This window comes from Lactuca virosa, chromosome 4 (assembly GCF_052849685.1).
Source record: "Lactuca virosa cultivar CGN04683 chromosome 4, Lactuca_virosa_CGN04683_v6, whole genome shotgun sequence".
Lineage (NCBI taxonomy): Eukaryota > Viridiplantae > Streptophyta > Magnoliopsida > Asterales > Asteraceae > Lactuca > Lactuca virosa.
In genome coordinates, this window is record NC_136429.1 from 289991553 (window position 1) to 290002487 (window position 10935).

Genomic DNA, 10935 nt, shown 5'->3' on the forward strand with positions numbered 1-10935 from the left:
CTAATGGACAAGTCATTCACAAGGTCAGAGTTCGACAGCGGCTTTAACAACTACAATTGCCAGTTAGGTTTTGAAGTCATACTCAATAATAGTTTTAGACTTATCCAAGTGGGAGACTGTTGGATTAATGTCTAAGTCCATAACTATATTTTGTATGTACTTGACCCGACCCAGCATGGTCCATTTGGGTTGCACTTCACCAGCACAATTTATATGGATAGTCTTTTGAGAATAGTATATTTATGATTTATATTAATATATTATAAGTTCTAATATATTAATATGGAATCATGTTATTTAATTAGTATTGATCAAGAGTTAATTTAGAATTAATTAAGTGATGAAAAAGAACTAATTAAATATGGACTCTTATATATATGGAATGGGCCAAGTTCATTTAGGTTGGGCTAAGCTTTCATGGATGGTCCATGGAGCTTTTAACCCATGGATCCTATGTAAATGAAAGGTCATGGGTATTAGGGTTTACATGGATGTAACCCTAATCCTCCATAATATATAAAGGGGTCCTTGGCTCACAAAATTGGCACAAGTGTGTGAAAATAAGAGTGGGCCGATTTTAGTGTGCATACATATTCTCTCAAGTTCTTCCAAGGTGTTTTGGTGATTTGTGATTTCATTTGAGGCTTCCACACTATTGGGGCTTAGCTCTTAAAGCTTGAAGACATCAAGCTACATCAAAAGGTATGTCATCTAACTAGAACTTTGTAGTATAGGTGCTTCATAATATGCTAGTTAGGATGAAACCTTGGAATAGTTAATATTTGCATGTATAATAGAGAAAACATAGATCCAAGGTTTATAGGGTTGCATGTACACCATAGGAGTGTTAGAATGCTCAAAACCCAACAGTGTTTACGGCCAAACATGAGGGGTTTGGGCCGTAAACCCCCCTTTGACCGAGAACTCATGCTTAAGGCATGAGTTTACTCCTTCCTTCCTCATTTCTTACTTCCAAACTCAACAACACCCACATTCTCTCTCAAGTATCATAAGAGCTTCTTCCAAATCTTCCAAAAATGTAAGTGTTTCTTCTCTTGATTTGTTGATACAACACTTCATCTAGTAGTTATACATGATTTCATCCATGAAATCTTCTCTTTTTCATAGATCTTCAAGTGTTCTTCATTTCACCAAGAACACACACTATTGTTTTGGGCCGAAAACACCCTTCTTCGCTTCCATATTGTAAGTATCTATCTCCTATACTTGTTATCTAGTAAGGATACTTGATTTAGGGCCTTGAAAACATCCATTTCTCAAGAACAATGGGTGTTTTCGGTCAAGTGCATCTCCCTTGACCGAAAACCCTAAAGAAAGGTGCCTTTAAGACCTTAAACTCACATAAGGCTTTAGATGAAACTTAGAACCCCTATACATACTTCAAAGCCCTTGAAAATCACCTTATGCACCGAATATCATGAGTTTTCGGTCTTAATCTCATGGACCGAAAACCCTAAAAACCGAGAACCATTTGGACCGAGAACCATTTGGACCGAGAACTATCTGGACCGAAAATACCATTAGGACCGAAAGCTCCTAGGAACATACGACTTAGACCAAAAGCCCCATTTGGTAACCATACACTCATTTTATGTAATCATTTATGATATTAACACTTCTATAAGAATGTTTTCTAGTATATGAGAGTGTTACCCTTCTTAAATAGTTGTATAAGCACTAACTGCATGCATATATGTGTCTTTATATGCTAAATAGGATCTGTGTGTGCTCAAGTCTTCACTTGACACTTAGCATCCTTTTTCCGATCTTACATTCGCATCACTCATTTCAGGTGAGTTCATACCCCTTAATCCACCTTTGAAATGAGTTTAAATGCTTTTATGGGGGGAATACAAGTTGAAACATTCTACATATTGCTTTAATCACATTGATTAATGTCTAGAACAAACAGAAGGATTTTCTATTACTTACAAATTACTATCAAACTTATGGATTTCAAGCACTTCAAAATCCTTTATCAAACTATTTTAGATGCTAAAACTGTTTTCAAACCTTCTTAAACTAACATTATTTTCAAACTCATATCTACACTAATATATTTATATAAGTAAGACTTGAAGGACTTAGGACTGATAGCTCACCTTATTTCCTGTTCCTTGTTTGGTTGTGGACTTAGGGTATCCTGTTATTTGTCCAAATGTCGTTGAACTCTTAGTTATATATCATATATATATATATATATATATATATATATATATATATATATATATATATATATATGTGTGTGTGTGTGTGTTGGATATAAAAGTTTTCACTTCAGTTCAATACCTTTGTGTAACGAAGGCATACAAACAACATTACTATTTAACTATAATAGGTATAGTTAAGGGATTACTACTCACTATTACTACTACAGCGATACATACAAGAGTTAGTACATTTACGAGTCACTACATAAGTACTACATTGAGAAACAATACATACTATACACTATACAAGAGAACATAGTATACACTACATAAGAGGATATATTATACACTAGTACAGAGAAAACATTACTATACTATGACCTACTATACAAAACTTTTGAATACTATAAACAGAATGTGACATACTACTTCTCGATACGACACTGCATTGTCGTATCACCTTGTAACGAGAGTCTCCTGGAGGGAGAGCGGGCATTGTGTGTATAGATCTATATGGGACAGACACTCCCACATCCCGACTGCTAGCTACAGTCCCAGCCGATAAGGCCAAGGGGTGACAGAAGGTTACCTCACTACATATGACATCGGAGGGTCATCAGTTATTCAGCCGTCGATCAACATGGTTACATACGAGTTCACATTCAAACCTTTAATTAACTAATTAAGAATTAAAGGCAAAACAGACTCTCCGAGGCGTATTGTTCATTTAATACCACCTGCAGTCTACATTTTTATTACTTTAGACTCCCCGAGGGGTACTTCACATTTAGTACTACCTGGAGTTTGTATTTCATCACTTTATGACCAGCAGTGTCCCGGCTGAGGTAAAACATTATTTTCCTATGACATTTACTTTGTGATTATGTCACGTACACATTTAAGTAAACTATATTTTTATAATGATAGTTTCACTGGGGAAAACACTTACTCTACAAAAGAACAAACATACAAACAGTCGGGTCTTGGTGGAAGGCTACATTTTAGTAGAAATATAGGATTTTCTAGAGAGTTCAACTATTTACAAACATTTACAAACAGCTACGAACATATATACTCCGTTGTTACAAACATTTTCATACAAGCAATGACACTAAATACTTACGAACTCACCAGCGTTATGCTGATAAACTCTTTTCAAAATAACTTGTATTCTCAGGTCATCAGTAGACAGGTACCGATGAAGCTTTTGAGAAGATGGAGCAACTGCAAGACTCATCTTTTATTTTGATGATTCATTTTGGTGTCTTACATACTATACATAACACGCTTGTATTAAAACTATTCTATTAATGCAATGGATGTTGTTGCTTCTTTACTATTATGCTTTGTTGTGATACTGTACATGACGTCCTCCACCCCAGAACGTTCCGCCGTTCCGGTTTTGGGGTGTGACAACTATGAAAGGGATTCTCAATCCAATCCTTCTACCATACCGAAGGACAAGGATTCAACCTACTATGCCAAAAGAGCACAAGAGTTAACTAAGAGTGAGAAGGGTTTTGTTGCTACCATCTCACAGAATGTCAATGGTTACAGGTCATCGGGTGATGACAAAGAGTATCATGAAGAAAGGAATTTGTGCCTCACGGCATGAAAAGATGTGAAAATGTGACTTTGGATATTACTTACCAAGTTCTGATGATGATGCTAATGATGCTTAACCAAACTACTACTACATGGATACAAATGATCCTCGTGGCTAAAGCATCATCCAATAGGTACGACACATGATCTCTCAAATTAACTTTGATATTAATGTTTCTTAACCATATTTGACTCAAATTTAATCATATATTATAGTTGTCCTAAAATCCTATGAGACTACCACGGATAACAGAGAGAATATGACAAATGAGTTGACCACACTTAGGTTACGATTTGAAGACTGTAAGCTTAAGATAGACTACTTAGAAAATGAACTTGTAATAGTTAAGGATGAATATATTATCTTAAGTGAAAAATGAGTACATTCAATTAGTGAACAAAAACTTTTAGTTGTTGATAATGTGCGTCTTAATGTTAGCATCGACAAATTTTTCAATTCTATTGACATGATTGATTCCTATGAACAAATAACTCATAAATTTTGTCATCCCTGGTCCAAAGCACCTGGTTTAGGAACTGTGTTTCCAAAACCATCTGCAACTCTTTTAAAGTATCTTCAAAACCTGACTCGCATGGGTATCATTTTGAATCATAAGTAATCGAACACCCCAATCTCACCTTTATCGTCTGTGCGAGAATCAACCGAAGGCATTCAATATTTGATTCCTGATTTCACACCTAACACTGTTTCATGTCCTGATTCCACTAAAATTTCACCAACTGTAGTTCATCATATCACTAGGAATCACAACACATTCTTTCCTACCAAGATCTTAAGAAAACCATCTGTTGCTAGTACCTTGTACACTTCTGACTCTAGTTTGGAAAAAACCCCAAAAGTTTAATTTTTTTTTCAATCAATCCATCTTCAGGAAAATGTGGCTTAACAGGTAGGCATAACGATAAATGATAGTTGAATTCCTGTTGCTTCCTTGATCAATTGCTGCTTTTGGGAGTGCAGCAATTGATTCGATTTTGTTATTTATTTGTGTTTAATAACAATAAAAACAAAAATAATGGTAAGTGTTAATAGAAAATTTTCTCCGACTTGATGGAAGATGTTTATTTACAATATACGTCATCCAGTAATTTTTCTAGAATTTATTGACTAGCGTAAGTATTTTATATACTTTAACACTCTATTTTCTTATTATTTTTATTTAAAAATAAAGAAAATGGATTTGGAGCTGAAAATGTCCAGAATGCATATTCATACAATTTACTAACTTTGAAAAATTGTGTTCTCATTTTTCATGTTGAAAACATGCCTAAAGGCTCAATAGATTATAGAAAAAAAACTTGGTTCTTGTGATTTTGGTAAAATGTTGATGTCACTTTGACAATTTTTATAACATTTTCTCACTACTTTTAAGTTAATATCTTTTTGTCCCTCTGAGCATATGCTTCTATGAGTTCAAAAGAATTTTTGAAGGATTTTTAGTGATGATTTACTGTCTTTAACATGCAACATAAAGCTAGTACTCCCAAGAAAAGAGTTGTTGCAGCAACAGTTTTGTAAAAGTTATTGAAAATCGAAATCTTGAAATTTTTTAGTAATGTAAGATGGGTTTTAAATCTAACTGGAAGTAATACATTCCAGAAGAAAGAATAATTTTTTTTGATAAGAAATGATTGAGTTATGACCTTTCAAAATGGGAAGTTTAAATCTGCCAGAAAGTTAAAAAGTATAATTCATAAAAAATATAGCTCAACATCTCATTTTATCAATGATTTCGGTTTCTTTGTCTTGGATTGAAATAAAAAAACATAATATTGAAAATATTTTGTAGAAAAACTTGTATCTAACCTTTAGAACTTGCATGCAATAAAGTCAAAGTTAATGAATCCTTGAAAAATCGATTTTTGGTGTTATACAAAGCTTGCATGTGCTCACCTTTGTTCTTGACTTTGGTTTGGTGATGAATAACCATAATTTCCAGAACAGGCAACATGTTTTGAGTGGTAATCTACAAACGTCAATATTAGACGAAGATTCCAAGCAAGCACATGCTCTAGAAATCCAAAAATGGAAGAGAAAATGGCTAGAACTTATGTAGAAATCAAGGGACTTTGCGTTTCATTACCTTGGCCTCATTTGGGGCTTCAAAAACATCCAAAATCTTCACCAATTTCATGATTGAAGGCTGATTTTCAGTGGGGAAGAAGGTGAGGTTTTAGAGAGAAGAAAAGAAAGAAAAGAGAGATGGTGTCTCTCTGGATACCAAATCTCTCTCGTCATCTCTTTAGGGTTGCTCTCCTCAAAAACTGGTAAGAAAAGTTAATGGATGTACGTAAACTCTTGGATAATCGAATGCAGAAATCTCTCCTAGTGATTTTTCGTCCAAGTTCGGATTTGTTTTAGAGAGAAGGAAGAGAGAAACTTTACAGAGAGAAGTAAAGAGGTAGAGTGAATAAGTTAGTAAAATGATTGAGTTTTTTTGGGGGGAAGGGCTCTCTTGGGAGGTGTAGGCCGAATTTTTCAATGAGGAGAGAGGAGTTTCCTCTCTCTTCCATTATTTCATAAATTCCATTCATACATTTTCATAAAATTTCTCAACTTTTATAAAATATACAATTTGAATTAAATTTGTTCATAACTCTTGAATTTTGACTTATAAAATACATTTAAATTGTTAATAATCTAAATTTTACTTCCTTGATTATATTTCTTAAATTTTAATTATTCTAAGAAAATATTATAAAGTTCAAAAATATTTTTATAGAATTTTAGATGTAAAAATTACAACATTTAGGTTTTTAGGTGTTTTAGAGATTTTTTTTTGGGGGGGGGGTGTTTAAAAAATATTTGGATATCAAAACAAATTGAATTTTCGAGACATCAAATTATTTTTGGGTTTTGGAACACTCATTCAAGTTAGAAATAATGTTTGTAATTTATTTTTATTGGTTTATTGGCGTTTTTATGTAGTTTTTCTGAGATTCAAGTGAAATTTAAGAACAAAGTATACTAGTCCTAGTTTTCAACTTTGACTTAAGTTCCTACGAGACTCGAACTTAATTTCTACTACCAGGTCAAGTGCATGTTATGTCTACATGAATGTACAAACATTCTCAAGTCAAGGAATGACCAGAACATGGATAGTCACTATAGTTAAAGTAGTTGTAGAATTCACATATCAATGTGAAATCTAAGTACACTATCTCTCGTTTCTAATTGTTTCCAAGTTTCTAGTAGGTTATAACTTAGCTTCTAATTACTAATTCTACGATGTATCTTGCCTACACGTGCAACTAAGTTTATTCAAATCTAGAACTGACTCAAATTTTGAAGGTTGTCACAGTCTTCCCCAGTTGAAAGAATTTCACCCCGAAAATTCAACTTGTGTCGTATCCAATTAGAACTTAGTCATATACAAGTGTGTAGTTACAGAGGTAGTGACTTGAAGAACCTTTTGATCATATTAGACTAATTCCTCATGGGAGAGTCAAATCATTTAGCTATAATCAGGTTAGGATTCCCTAATTCGAGTTCTACAATCTAGATTGTAGGAAATTAGGATCATAGGAATCATGATCCAACCATGGTGATGTAGTCAAAAAATATTATCTAGTTAGACATTTCCTGAGTTAATAGAGCGTTATAAGTTTTCATGAAGCACCAATTGCATTGAGTTATAGGTCCGCGTTGATCCTTAAGTCGCGTTCTAAATCGATGTTAAGTCTAAATTCGCTTCCTAATTAAAGAGAGATTAATAAAAAATTGCTCATATCCGGGTTAGGTACGTGGTTTGGCAAAGATATATTCCAAAATGGGAATGGGTATCACGAACGAAAGAGAAGCAATCGAGGGTAAGTTCCTAAAGATATGTACTATGGTTAGGCAACGAAGTTTTGGTGCATTTCAAATGTGAAGACTATTTAAGTGTCGTATACCAAAATAAATAACAAAATGATCGAGGATTTTTTAATCTATATTTACTACTACGGTTACTCTTACTACAATAGAACCATAAGTTTTAAGTCGTCAATAAGGGAATTTATACATAAATATTTTGATTACTCTTTTGAAAAAATATCTAATTGTTTAAGTCATGACAAATACAAGTTTACGAGGAGAGAGTTTAGGAACTCACTAGAAATTGCAAAGTAGAATGTTATTTTAAGAAGGGTGTAAATATATCGATCATTGAAAATGGTGCATTCTTAATTTAATGATTCTAAGACAGCTTTCTTTTGGAGGATAGATAATAATAACATTCAAACATTCTATGTTTATAAAGAAAAAAAAGAAACATGAGAAGAATATAACTCTTCGTAACTATTTTCAGGATTTAGAAAGATGATAAACACAAGGCTATTTATATTTGTGTATTAATGGTAAGAGAAGTACAATGAAAATTCTATTTTTAATCAATTTTCCAATTTTAGAACAAAAGAACAATGAAAATAAGGATTACTCGTTTACGGTTGAATATATCAAGGTTGACCAAGTCAAAATTATGCCTCATGACTATACACATATTAATCACTCAGAACGAAAATGTAGATTTCTAGTCTGTATGCGTATAAATATGTAACTAAGGGAACCAAATGTCACACCCCCAAACCAGAATGGCGGAAACATTCGGGGGTGGATGACTTCACGTAGTATCATAACAGTTGAATATTTGAAAAGAAAGTAACCCAATCATCATAAATATAATAAAAGTTACATCGTTGCATGTAATACATGTTTCAAAAGAATATTACAAATATGATGATTTAAAATGTTTTGATAATAGACGCCTTAGCGTTCCTTCTCCAAAAGCTGATGGTTACCTGTATTATTGATTCCCTGAGAAATACAAGTAGTTTCAAAAAAAGTGTCAACAATTAAGTTGGTGAGTTCATAAGCGTTTTTGTACTAAAATTTGTATGTCTTTCGGTAAAATAACTGAACGTGTTTTCCAGAAAATCCAATATTTTCTATGTATGTGTGATAGTTTGAAAAAGTGCCAAAGGCTGGGATGCAATAGTATCTTTTATGCTAAAATGGTGAAAGTGGATTTATACATATATAATGTAACACTGAATGCATTTAAGAGTCTCGTAAATCAAAATATTTCGATATTTCATGTGAGATTTATAACCATGCTATTGACCCAGACTGCCTGTAACAACGTTCTTCAGGCGTTGCAGTGTTATGACGTTTGTCACCCCAGACCTGTCGGTCTAACTGTAGCTAACAGTTTAGGTGCGGGATTGTCAATCCTGTATAGATCTATACACAAGTATGACGCTCTCCCTACAAGAGATTATGGTTTATAATACAGGACTTGAAATGCATACTCGAGAGTACGGTGAAGCCGGATGTCTCACAAAACTTATTATCAACAGATTTACGGAAAGAAAAGTCCACATTACTTGTAAATAAAAGTAATTCCTTTTTATCGTGTTTATGTAAAGTTGTCATGAATATTTCGTAAACTATACCTATTATAGTTTTTCAAAAGTGTGTTCCATTTGGTGATAAAAAAAACTTGACGTAATATCAACTTTGCATGTAAAGTGTAACGTGGGTATTAATGTTGTTTAACATTTATAAATAGGATGCAAGTAAAATATTCAAAACCATATAAAACGGTGCGTATTTGAACATAAGTTTTTCTCGTGTTTCACTTGTATTTCCCCCCCCCCCCTAAAACATGAAAAAGACGTGAAATTGTAGGGGTATGAACTCACCTGGAAAGTGTGATGATTTGAAGAAAACGAGACTTTAGTCGGGTAGCGCTTCGAGCAGGAAGGGGTAAGTTTCTTGGGATTCTCGGAGCTTCAGACCTTCGTCGGAAGTTGGATATGTAACAGGGGTGTCGGGGTCGCCTCGGGATGCTAAACGTAGAGTAGAAGTGAGAGAGAAAAGGGAAATGAGCAAGGGAAGTCGGAACCCTCGCATCTTATTTATAGGGGGCTGCCAGGCTTCGTATGCTGGGCGTACTCCGAAGTACGCGGGGCGTACGTCAGCGATGATGTCTCCAGTCTCTGGTCTTCGGATGGGACGGTAGTAGAGGGTGTCGGGGCGACGTGGCCGATCCGAGGCCGTGCATTGGGTACGCTGGGCGTACTCCGAAGTACGTTGGGCGTAACCCTTCGGATAAGCCTCGAAATGTGTGCCAAAAACTTCAAAAATGCGTAACTTTCGCATACGAGCTCCGTTTTTACGTTCTTTATATCCACGCGTAGGTGAGAATATACTCTACAACTCTCGTTTAGACTTCATCGGCAAATTTTGATTTATTTTTAATAATATATTTTTAACAGGCCGGGACAAGATAAATCCGTTAAAAATTCATAACTTCTTCATCTGACTTCTGTTTTCGTCTGTCTTTTTACCGTTGTATTACCATTGACAAGATCTTCAATACTCATATAGGTCGTGTTGGCTAAAAGTCGCTCGATCTGTATTTCGAGTTTTTAGCTGTCTACTGCTGTTCCAAAACTTAGAAAAATCATAACTTCCTCACACGAAGTCAGATTTGGGCGTTATTTTTATGCATGCTCACGGTTTAACCTAATCTATGACTTTCGTTTAGATACCTAAGGCTAAAAAGTATTTTATTGAAATTTCACTTTTTATGCTTAACAGTGTTTTACTGGTTGTGTCGCGGATTTTCGATTGGTCATAACTTCTTCGTTATAACTCGGATTTGAGTGTTCTTTATATTTTGAGAACCTTGACACAATATTTAATATTTTATGTATCCCAATTGAGACTTTAGAACACTTTATTTTTGACATTATTTTATTACATCAAATATAGTTTATAATATTTGACTTTTTGAACATTACATTGACTCGAAATATTGGGTTGTCACATCATCCCCCCGTTAGAGGGAATTTCGTCCCGAAATTTAATCTAAGATAGAGTTTATGGACTAGGAAAAAGATGTGGGTACTTTTGTTTCATCTGATCCTCGCGTTCCCAGGTGTATTCAGGTCCTCGCTTGGCTTTCCAACGGACCTTCACAACGGGTATGCGGCTTTGTTTAGTTCTTTTAATTTCCCGATCCATGATTTCTACTGGCTTTTCTACGAAGTGGAGACTCTCATTGATTTCAATTTCGTCCAGAGGGATGACGAGGGTCTCATCGGATAAGCACTTCTTTAGGTTCGACACGTGAAAGGTAGGGTGTACGTTATT